Source organism: Lycium ferocissimum, chromosome 1 (assembly GCF_029784015.1).
Source record: "Lycium ferocissimum isolate CSIRO_LF1 chromosome 1, AGI_CSIRO_Lferr_CH_V1, whole genome shotgun sequence".
NCBI classification, from domain to species: domain Eukaryota; kingdom Viridiplantae; phylum Streptophyta; class Magnoliopsida; order Solanales; family Solanaceae; genus Lycium; species Lycium ferocissimum.
In genome coordinates this window covers 49432173-49444695 of record NC_081342.1, presented here as the reverse complement: position 1 = coordinate 49444695, position 12523 = coordinate 49432173, and the positions used below count along the sequence as shown (strand labels likewise).

Sequence of the window (12523 nt, the reverse complement as noted above, 5' to 3'; positions counted from 1 at the left end):
GTATGGTACATCCCTTTTGGTAAAATTGCATCTTCCTCACAAATATTTACCTTCTTGATCTGAGATTCATCAAACTTCTTCGTCAGCAAGAAATATTTGTTGCAAGTTCGCCAAGGTTTTTGGGTATCTTGATTCTCCTTCACTATATTTTCGATCATAGCACTACCAAACGGTACATCACATAAGCATTGTTTGAGTGCCAAGCCGATTATGAGTCGTCGACTTGTTAAGTATGGTGGTCACCCGTCGATAAGATTTGTTCATGAAACAACCATCACCGCATTATTCGCAATCGACTACGACACTCGGATCTAACCCTCGGTAGAACTTCTCCATTAATATGTTATCCGAAAAACCATGATTTGGGCTCTTACTGCAAATAATCCTTGAATCTCTCCCATGCTTCATATAATTGTTCCCGGTCATCGCTTAAACTCATAAATCTTGTCACGAATTTCAGCTTTCTTGCTAGGGGGTACCATTTTGTGAGAAAAGCGACCACCATCTCTCGCCTACGAAGTAATCGAATTCCGGCGACTTCTCGAACCATGTTCTTGCCTCTACCAAACCAAGGAATATTTGAATAACCTCAACCGAATAGCATCTTGTGGAACGTTGTTCTAGATGTGATTAGCACACACATCCACAAAATTCGCAAATGACATTGAGGGTCATTCTCGGTAGAGTTCCGAAAGTATCCCTCAAGCTTCAACAAGCGGTATAGAGAGGAATTAATTTTCACGATGGCAGCTCCAACTCGAGGCTGAACAATGGCGATGCATAATCCTCCTCTGGAACAAGCTCAGCGAAAACATTCTCATCATCTGAATCATTCGCCTGATTGTTCAACCGATTCCCCTGGTTACCAGCACGTTGATTTTGCTGATTCTGATTCATGTTCACCTGGTTTACACGAGTAGCAAACAAGGTGTGATGGAATAAGCAAAGACTTCAATAAAGCAAACACTATTTAGTAATTTCAAAACCGTATTCTCCGGCAACGGCACTAAAATTTGATACGCTCAAATTACACCTATTAATGGTATAACGCGGACGTTGTCAAATATAGTAACCCAACAAGGTTGGGGTCGAATCCCACGGGGAATATGGTGTGAAAAGGTTACTAAAGTCGTAGAATGCTAAATTTAGGTCTAATGTCTTAATCCGATGATTTTGGTAAAAGTTTGGTTTTTCTATAACTAATTGCTAACTATTGCTCTGTGGAAATTTATGGTAAAAGAAACTAAAGTTGTGTCCCCGCTAGATAGGGTGTATGATCATGGGTATTGATCTTGATATACTTCTAATGGATCATTGTGTGAATGCACTTAATCTCTATATGAATCTCTACTATTTTTCAATAAATAAAGATTATTTCTTTCTATGATTTTCCCAAATATAAGAAAGTAACTATGAAGACCGATTAATCATGCCAAGTAAATTCTTCTTATTCCTAAGTGAATTTATTAAACAAAGTTTAAAGCTTTGAGTCCTTGTTGTTTATTCTTACCAACCCTAATTATTTTCCCAAATAAATCAAGGTTTATGGCTTTAATCAATGTTTGCAACCATTAATTATGAATGAAGAATGAAGAATAAACAAACCCTAATAATCCATTATACGTATATCAATCACAAACCCAATCACAAAACACCCATCAATTGGGTTCACAACCCAAGTAAGAAAAATTAGCTACTGACAAAGAACAAGAAACAAGAAATTGAAGAATTCATAATTTCTTACTTTGGAAGAAAAGAGGAGTTGATAATACTTGAATTGATGTTTGAACCTCAAAAAACTAGAGAGTATTTAATGTTCTAAGTCAAAAGCCAAAAATATGAGAACTCATGGTAATTAAAACCCTACAATGACTATTTATAGGTTCTGAAAACCTGAAAGTTGCAGAGTTGCACTTTGGTCCCCGTCGATATGAAATACGGTCCGTAAAGTGGTTTACGGACCGTAAACTGGTTTACGCCAAGACTTGCTTCCCAGTTTTGAGCAACTTTGATCTTCTGAAATACGGACCGTAAATCAATTTACGGTCCGTAAACTGCCAGGTCATCTTTCAACTTCCAAAACTTCAACTTTCTGCCAGATGCTCACATGGTTAAATACGCCTTGAAATATGGATCATAAAGTGGAATACGGTCCGTAAAAGTTGTTCGTAAATCACCATATCTCAGCCTGACTTTCTGTTCCTCTTATTCTTTAATACGACCATGGAATACGGCCCGTATTTGAGAATACGGTCCGTAAACCGAGTTTATGACCATTTACGCACTTCCAACTATTTTCGGTCAAATACGTTCGTTACAAAAAACACTAAAAACACATTAAATAGACACTGACTTGCTTAAAAACAAGTAAAACTTCTCGTAAAAAGGCCTCAAATGTGCCATAAATGCCCAGCACATTAGTTTGTTTTAAGCTTTGTTTCATGTGCTTTAACTTGTAAACCTACTCCTCTCTTATAAGAAGCCGTTGTAGGTATTTCAAATTCTTAGTAGTTATTAGGCAGTTTACCTTTCAATCTATTAAGTGGTACCCTTGGCTACTTTAGTCTAAGGTGTATTAGCTGGGTTTGGCTAGAGGTAGTGAACCTTAGTTTCCTTGGATTGAGTTAGTCAAGTAGAGGTGTTTGCAATCTGTGTATTGGAAAGGTTGAGGGATTACAGGAGTTAGTTCCTAGGTTGCCACCATTGTAAGGGTTGAGGAATTATGGGAGTTAGTTTCTAGCTTACGATAGGTTGTAATCTGAAGTTGCTCATGTAGTGTTGTTGAAATCCTACTGGGGTAGGTCGTGATTTTTAATCCCTTGAGCAAGAAATTTTTCACGGTAAAAACTGTGCCTTCTTTTCTTGCTGCATTGCATCTTACTGCATTGCATAAAGGAACTGGTACACAACCAGGTACCTCCATACATTGTTTGATGGACGCATAGCCTGCATCAAAGACCGTTAAACATAACTCTCTGAAACAAGTTCTTCAATCTTCTTTTTGTATCAGGCTGCACTGCAATAATCAGAACTCTCTCAAATATTGCATTGACAAGGTTTACTCAGTTTCTAATTTTCTCTTTATGTGCGTGCATAAAACTTCTTCATGGCCGGACTTGAATATTTATAGGTTTTGGTGTGAATCAAGTCAGCTGAACACAAACCCTATGTGATGAGGCCCATTATGAAAGTTAGGGTTTGAGTTGACTTGGGATTCTTACATTCACGCGGCTTCAGTATCTTATTAGGAGTCTAAAGTGTATCTTGATAATTATGGAAAGAAATCCTATAACTTGTCCGCCAAGTCCTTGCCATAAATCACAAATCCTCACTACAACAAATTTGGCCTAAGGCCACCCAATTCTAGGTAACGTTTTAAATATGTTGCCAAAAGTATCAGTGGGAACGCTTTACAGTTGTGGCCTTTGCCCGGAGCTTTTGGCCACAGAAACGTTGGCAACACTTTTTGTTACGCCTTTCGTTTTCGTCGTAAAAAAGTCTATGGCTTCCTAGTTGTGTATACCCTTAGCACAGAGATTTGTACCCGATTTTACGAGATATTAAGTGTCTTGCCTCACGTATATCAAATTACAAGTATATGTTCCTTACAATACGATAGGATTAGAAGTTAAACGAATCGAATCGACGCGAATCGCAGCAACTCAGGGAACCAGGAACCAATCCACTTTGACGGTGCAAAGGGACGGCCCGTCAATATGTTGATGTGGTGTCCTTTCATGCCGTCAACATACCGAGGCCCCTGAATCTTGGGTGGCAGAACGACGGAGCAATTCGATGGCCATCGACGTGTTGACGAGCCGTCGACCCTGCTCGTCGACCCTGAGGTGGTGGAGCTTTGTTCCACTTTATATATATAGCGCCATAGATTTTCCTCATCATTTTACTTTTCCCCAACCAGATATAAACCCTAAAATATTCCTCCCAACCTTTCCCAACATATTAGAGAGGTTTTAGCAAGATTCGAGCCTCGTGAACCCGAACTAGTGAAGGGAAATTTATTCCTAGGGTTCTATTGAAGTTGTTGAGCTTAGAAGTTGGATTTGGAGTTTGATTCCTGGTGTTCTAGTTTCTTTAAGGTATGTATATGATTCTTACCTTTGTTATTGAGTTGATTACCAAGTATTTTAGTAATTTAAAGTGAAGAAAATATAGTTGTGAAAGCGGTAAGTTAATTGAGTTTAAGTTGAGATTGGGGGCTGGTTTGGGAGATGTTTTGGGATGGAATTGATTATATTTTGATATGTAGGTATTGGTATTGTTGTTGTTGACGTTTTTGTTGATGTTTGGGTAGAATTGAAATTTGAGGGATTGTTAAGTTTACAGAGGAAATGCTGTCCGAATTTCGTTAAGTTATAGACTAATTTAAAGGTTGGATTATAAGCGTTCTAGTCTAATAGTTGGCATACTTGGTCTTGTGTGTAGTTTTGTCGAGCCCGGGACATAAGCATAGTTAGCTTGAGAAGCGGATAAGGTATGTTAAGGCTATCTCTTTTATTCTTTTGGCACGATCCTTATGATACAAATGAAAGAAGTAAACGAGCGAGTTCCAAAGACTCTATTCTTAGATAGTGTAGGGATATTCGTATCCTTTGCCGCCTATGTTTCATGTCCATAGCTTCTAAAAATTTATTATACTAACATGCTAGCTTCTTATGTTACTGGGAGATCTTATGTTACCCAGAGGAGTTCAGAGTATCCTTTTACGAGTCTTTCATGCATTTATATGTACAACTATTTTCTTAGACCGCACCGCGCTATAGTCAGCCGGGCAGGCACGTAGATGTGCACACCACTGCAGTGGGCATATTATGAGATTACCCCGGACGCGGGACGACATGATATATGGATCGGGCTGTACGTTCCACAGAACTAGCAGTTATACTATGATATATATATATATATATGATTTTGAAAAGAAGCATGCATACCATACGCCGCAGAGGCACTTTCAGTTATACAAAGTACACAGACACTTTCAGATATTTGGATTAGCTCTTATGTTTCAGATATCTTTCATGATTCCCATGTATATGTTGTTCTTATGCCTTACATACTCGGTACATTACAAAGTACCGACTCCTCTATTGCTCGGGGGCTGCGTTCCACGCCCGCGAGGTTCGGAGTAAACAGATAGGCGGTCCAGCTTAGTAGGACTTCCACCCAGCAGTAGTCAGTACGCTCCACTTGGTTCGGAGCTGCAGTCTATTTTTGGTATGCTATTTTTGATATATATGTATGGGTATGACGGGGCCCTGTCCCATCCTTTCTACAGCTTTGTACTCGATTAGAGGTCTGTAGATAGTTGTACATAGTTGGGATGTTATGTAGTCTTGTCGGCTCTTATTTTGTTGTACAGCCTATGTAGCGGCCTAGTTGGCTTGCACGGTTATTTTCAGTATGTATATATACATGTGGTTGTGAGTTCTTGATATAGAGTTCATGGTGTTTTTCTTACAAAGTCAGTATAGCTCAGTTATAAGTCTTTTATGGGCCACCCTATTATTCAGTGTGATCCAGGTACGAGTATCAGGGTGTTTGGTCAACAGAAGTTAGGCACTCGTCATGACGCATCAGTTTGGGTTGTGACACTTTTGAAGCGTGCTCTTTAGTAATATAGGATACACTGATAAGCGTTGCCAAATCATAATAAAACTAGCAATGCATATTTAAACATATGACTACGCTTTTGAAGTGTGCTATTTTTGTAATTCTTAAAACAACACTTTACAAGTGTGCCCTAATTGTTCTCATTATCTTTTAGCTAAAATAATAAGTTTAATAGTGCAAGAGGGGGGGGAGGGGTGAATTGTAACTTTTTTGATTTGTTAGTCGACTATGTAAGACTAGTAGTCGACTGTTAACTCAAAGGAATGCTAAATAAAATGAAGAAGATAATTGGCACCAAATATTTTATACTGGTTCAGATTCAATGTGAATCCTAATCTTGTCCCCTTGGGTTGCAAGGGTGTTCTCTGCAGCTCTTTTGTGAAAGGTTTGGTATAATGGTGATTTGAATGAAGCTCCTACGTCTACACTCAAAATACTCGTAATCTTTTTGATACAATGCCTCACAAACTATACTATGTCTCTCCTTTCTTTGTGCTTACACTATAGATCACTCAGAAATACATTGTTTATGAAAAGTAAAGCAGAAAACTTGAGAGAATGAGACTAAAGTATAGTTGTCTTGATTTGTGAAGCCGTCTTTATAGTTGTTTAGGCTCTTCACACAGAGATATCAATCCAAGGGATTTGATCCTTGGAAAAAGGAATTAGTGATCCTATTTCCAAGAATAAGGTTAGAGCTGTTGATGCGTTTTTATACTTCTTGATAGTCTTTCCTTGTGTAATGGAACTGCATGGTCAATCAAGAAGATTGTTACACTTGATTGAATATTCCTCCTGTAATGCGGCAGATCATATAATCTTTTTTCCTTCCTTGAACTTGATTGGTACTGCTTCCTTAGCTGTAAATATTTCTTTTAGCCACTGAGATGTACACCAGATATTGGTGCCTTTGTTGTAGAGCTGTAAAGTCTTCCTTGAGTTGGACTTGTGTAAGCCCATCTTGCATATACGTATATTGGGCTCCTCACTGGACTTGTGGGCTTTTTCATTTCTCGGTCCATACATATAGTCAACTTACTTGATATCCTTGCTTCCCTTACTTGGTTTAATTACCATACCTACACAAGTAAAATTGTCATCATTAAAATTTAACACTAACAATCTCCCCCTTTTTGAGGATGAAAATTTAGGATAAGATGTAGTCAACATGTAGTCAACTTTCTTGTCAATATGGTGGATGCTTCCCCTGAATATGTGGAGGCCCCCCCAGAATAGTTGACTTGTCCTTGGAGGCTCCCCCTGAATAGTTGACTTGTCCTTCGAATTAGTTGACTGCTGTTCTCCCCCTTTGGCATCACTAAAAAAACATAACAAGCAAACAAACAAACAACAATAGATATGGAGACTTATAGCAATTAGTAATTAAGATGCTAAACATATTAGCACAAGAGTAGCAAAAGACATAGCAACACAAAGGGACCTAGGTCCCACAAAACATATTGTTTAAACAAGCCAAAAACACCCAAAAATAAAGGAAACTACTCCTGACACTTGAACACTGGACGACGAAGAAAATAAGACAAAGTATTAACGATAGCATCTTTCATATCAGTCAACGGTGTAGTTAGACTTTCAGGCATCACACCAACACTAGCTTGGAGCTTCGCGGACAGTTTGATCGTGTCACGACCCAACCCCATAGGCCGTGACTAGTGTCCGAGCTGGGCACCCAAACACATTCATTAATCCGATTTACAAACAGATAGCTTATGCGTATACAAATATCGGACGTCGTCTCGATTATTTCATTGTCTCAAACACATCTCAACACAAACATATATATATATATATCGAACGGCAAGGCTATCAAATGGCGCATCGGCCCCAAAACATATACAAATGCAAGCCGACAAGGCCCCGCCCGGCGAATGATCGCCCGAACATATACCATACAAACACACACATACGGGATAGGCCTAACCCACATAGACCTCTAGACGGACCAACGAATCATGTGACGGGACGTGGCCCCGCCGTACCCCCGAACAAACTCATACATATACAACGGACGGTATATACCAAAACGTGGGCTCCGGAATAAAGGAGCACTCCCAAGCTTGCAGTAACGGGTGTCCTAGACTCGGCGGATCGCCGAGCGTACGTCTCGCACGGGCATGAAACGCAGCCCACGAAAAGGGGGTCGGTTTTAATATATTTGAGTAGGCAAAGCGAGAGATATAGTAACAAATGCGAGTCATGATCGAAACGAGGTATAGAAAGTAAACATAATAACGAAATACCAAAATGCTTTTTCATCATCGACACGCAAGTCATGCAACGAGAGGTACGAAGACAATTATAATAATCGAGAATGCCAACACGCTTACTCTTTGAAATACGGATCATACATATACATACCGAAGCACATCATAACATCATACCTTATCATATGAGCTGACATTAACCGATGTGGGATTCGCCTAAACCAATGTGGGATTTGCCTAAACCAATGTGGAATTTTGCCTCATCATTGGGTTTGCCCTACCATTGGGTTTGCCCCATCATTGGGTTTGCCCCACCACCGGCTCTGATTCCAACTGAGCATATTCCAGAATCCATATATATAACATATAACGGAGCATGTATACACGATCTTGGCCGAAAAAAAAGGGAGCTCGGCGTACCGGACACATCATAACAAGATAATATATACGCGGTTCCCCGGCGGAAAAAGGGGCTCGCGAACCGGACATCATATTTCAAAATACAAAGACGGCACAGTGCGTACGATAACATAAATCGGCCGGGACTTGGCGAAAAATGTAATAACGAGAATACACGAACAAAGTTATGAGTAACCAAATACGGTTTAAAACAATTTCAAAGACTTAATAGGTTAATCACACGAATCATCATTTATAGGCCAAACGGTAGTCAAATCAGATTTCCTTCCGAATCTCACTCAGGAGCATATCAAACCGAACTTCAGAAATCATAGTTACTTACCAAAATCATGTGCATAATATCATTATCATAAACTTAAAAGGTAGGTAAACTGATCGTACTTGAAATCGGGATAATAGTCATATCATATTCTTGCAAAAGTCATCAGAAGTATGTAAAGGAAAGTCGCGGGACCCACGGACGGGTGTCGACCCGAGCCGGGCCCGCTTATGGAAAACATAGTCATCATACATCATGGAATCATTTTTGAGCATATCGAGGCGATCCGGTTCGTCGGTGAAAGTTACGGACTTTCGTAGTTTCGGATCATTTAGGAACAAAACTCTTTTAAAAACCAAACTTTTATGCAAGCTGTTTAAACTTAGTCATACAAAAGACATAAGGACCAATATTTTATCATATCAAACATACGAAGACTAAGGAACAAATAAGAATCACAGACATGGTCGGATCGCGAGAGTAGAATTTCCTCGAGGCTCGTATCATAGCCTATTTACGACTAAGGCATGCCAAAAGAAGGAAGGGCCAAGCTTTACATACCTCGTCTGCTCTCCAAGCTAATCCAAACTCCAACCTATGTCTCGGACTCCCCGAGGTCTACAAATAAGTCAACGGATATCAATTATTAGCTATAGCCATTTAGGCATTTAATTCCAAACTAACACTAATTTCTACAGAAATTTGGGCAGCATTTCCCCTGTAATTACACCAACCCCGAGAATTTAACTCAGCCAAATCAACCACAACAACAACAACAACCAACCTAGCAACATCGATAATCAATCCGAAAGGCAACATAACATTAATAACCCTCTTTTACATCATTCAACAACATTCATTATTTCAAATCAACGGCTTACATTCAAGCCAACATTATCGCTCATACATTCCAATACCAACCCAAACCCATACCAACAACATTCAAGAACATTTTAAACAATTCATACAATATTTCCAACAATCCAACAAAGGCTCCAATTTGCCCGAAAACGGTCCCAAACCCGAGAGCCTCACTATAACCCATTCTCACTTCCAAATCATGATTTGCACCCACAATTTACACTCTAACAATGCCATTCTCTTAAATATAAAAATTACATCAAAAGCACATTAACTTCCAAATCAGCCCATACAATTACAACATCAATCTTGAATCATTAAACTCTCATTTCCAACATAGAAATCATAACGACAACTACCAAGATACTAATTAACATTAATCCATTCCTTGTCACATAATATGGCCCATTTTCGGCCAACACTACATATATATATATATATTGATGATTCTCATCCATTTCTTCACTCTACAACACTCACAACATGCTAACTAGACTTTAATTCATTGTTTCAACACAACATAACACAACACACACACACGGCCATACACTACACACACAACCTCAACTCCAACATGCCATATCTCATGATTTTCATCCATTTTAACATACTACAACATACATACAACCTTTATAACACATAACAAGATCAAATCTTACCTTTCTTCTTCAACTTCACAAATAGGCTAAGGTTTGCGATCTACACAACGGACGGTTTGATGACCCAAACAACACTTCCATGCTACTTAGGGACCTCCAATTAGTGGATTTGCATCAAAGAAATAATTTTGGAATGGCTAGAATGGGACTTGAAATTTCCAAGGGTTGGCCGAGAGTCTCTCAATGTCCTTCAACCTCTTGCTCTTTTTTTTTCTAAGTGTAAATGAGGAAAGATGACTTATAAGTCATCTTTTAAACTCCCACATGATTCACACAAGTGTCTATGGCCCACACATATGTGTTAGAGCAATTAAAATTGGACACAAAATGTGTGGGACCATCCAACAATCCACACGGCCAAGGGCCAATTTTTGCATGATTTTCAACTTTCCAATACTACAATTTTGGTCCCAAATTTTCCTAATTGTTCCATACCAACAAATTCATGAACACATTATGTCTCAAAACAAAACCGAAGGCAAAGATGGCATCACGTTGAGAAATAGTAGAATAGCACCCAGCATGAGGGAAAATGGTTGTTGCAACCATATGGGCTAGCACACGAGCTTCAAAAGATATGTCTAAAGGACCAATTTGAGCAGGGACATAGGAGGAATTGGAAAGAGTTTTCTTAACATGATCAAAAGACACTTCAAGAGACTCAGGCCAAGAATTTTTTTGGTAATTCAAAAAAACCAGAGCAAGTGCAACCAAGAATAGAGTCAAGAACAGAGCAATTTAACACAATGTGGGTCCCAAGGACCATAGTTTTGAGTTCATTCGGCTTAGTGGAACGAAGATTAGCATAGAACATATGAACAGGGGTTTCATACACGTGAGCAGGGGTTTTGAAAAAGTTTTCCCAACCTTGATAAACAAAGAGATGTTTTACCTTACAGCAAAGAGAAAGCATGTGATCAAGATCAACAATATTACCAGAGACTATTGTTTGTCTTCAAGAGACAAGAAAAGATCTCGATGTTGGTCATCCTAAATTTTTTTGCGAAGATCAAGAGGTTTTTCAGAGATAGTTTTGAGTTTCTTTGAGGAATCAAAGCATTTAGTATCAGAAAAAGCTCGCTTGCCAAAATTGCAAAGAAGAATGGAGTCAGAGGCGACAGATGGTAAGGAGTCGCCTGAGTTTTCAGAGTCATGAGGAATAGGAGAGGAGCTTTTACCATTGCCCTTGAGCCTAGAACTTTGACGCGTAGAGATAAGTTGGGATTTTTTATTTTTTGCCATGGTTATGGAGAGAAGGAAGACAGACAAGAGGGTTTTGAAAAAAATGGAAGAGACGAAGATGAAAGGGGATATGTATGGAAAGAGGGAAGGGTTTATGGGTAACGAAAAAGATGGAGTAGAAAAATGGAAAATCGTGTCAGTCATAATGAGAGGGAAAAGCTATTATGGCAAGTACTTTGAATAAAATGAAGGATTTGGCACAGATTCCTACAAGTTTTTTTTTTTCAAAAATTTCAAATAAACATGGATAAGGAAAACAAAATTTAACAGATTGATCAATAATTTCCAAAGATTTTCTTAGCATGCAAAAACATTCTTCAAGAAGTGGTTTAATAAATATATCAGCAAGTTGATTTTTAGTGTTCACAAAAACTATTTCAAAGTCCCCTCGAGTAACATGATTTCTGATAAAATGATGAATAATATCTATATGCTTATCCCTAAAATGATGCACAAGATTTTTGGATAGACAAATAGCACTTGAATTATCACAGAAAATTTTAATAGGTTTATAAAACAAGTCGTAATCACTTAATTGATAAGACATCCAAATTAATTGTGTGCACTATTGACCAACAACATTATATTCAGACGTAGTAGAGAGAGAGACTCATCCCTATTTTTTGCTATTCCATGAAATGAGGGATTTTCCTAGAAATTGGCAAGTACCACTGGTACTTTTCCTATCATCCTTATCACCTGCAAAATCTGAATCTGAAAAGCCTTCAAGTGTAAAATTGTTAGTGTTTGGCTACCATAAACCATAATTAGTTGTTCCATGGAGGTATCTAATAATTTGCTTGACAGCAAAGAAGATGAGATTCCTTTGGAGCAGCTTGGAATCTAGCGCACCTGCATACACTAAACATGATATCTGGTCGACTGTCAGTTAAATAAAGCAATGATCCAATCATACCACGATACAGAGTTTCATCAACATGTTTTCCTGCTTCATCCTTATCAAGAGTGCAAGTAGGACTCATTGGAGTTCCTATAGCTTTTGAGTCAGCCATCCCAAATTTTTGAACAAGTTCCTTAGCTTATTTGGCTTGACATACGAATATTTCACTGTCAGATTGATGAATTTGAAGTCCCAAGAAGAACTTCAGTTCTCCTATCATGCTCATTTCGAACTTGCTTTGCATAAGATTAGAAAATTCCTTACACATAGAGGGGTTAGAACTTCCAAAAATAATATCATCAACATATATCTCAATAATGAGATTTCC

At 38.6% G+C, this 12523-nt stretch overlaps 1 non-coding gene across 1 annotated transcript; it reads left to right on the top strand.

Annotated features, from left to right (window-relative positions):
• The first annotated feature begins 352 nt into the window (after window positions 1-352).
• On the top strand, window positions 353-457 carry LOC132031655 (small nucleolar RNA R71). Its single transcript, XR_009408325.1, has one exon. It is a non-coding gene; the product is annotated as a small nucleolar RNA R71 (small nucleolar RNA).
• The last annotated feature ends 12066 nt before the right edge of the window (window positions 458-12523 follow it).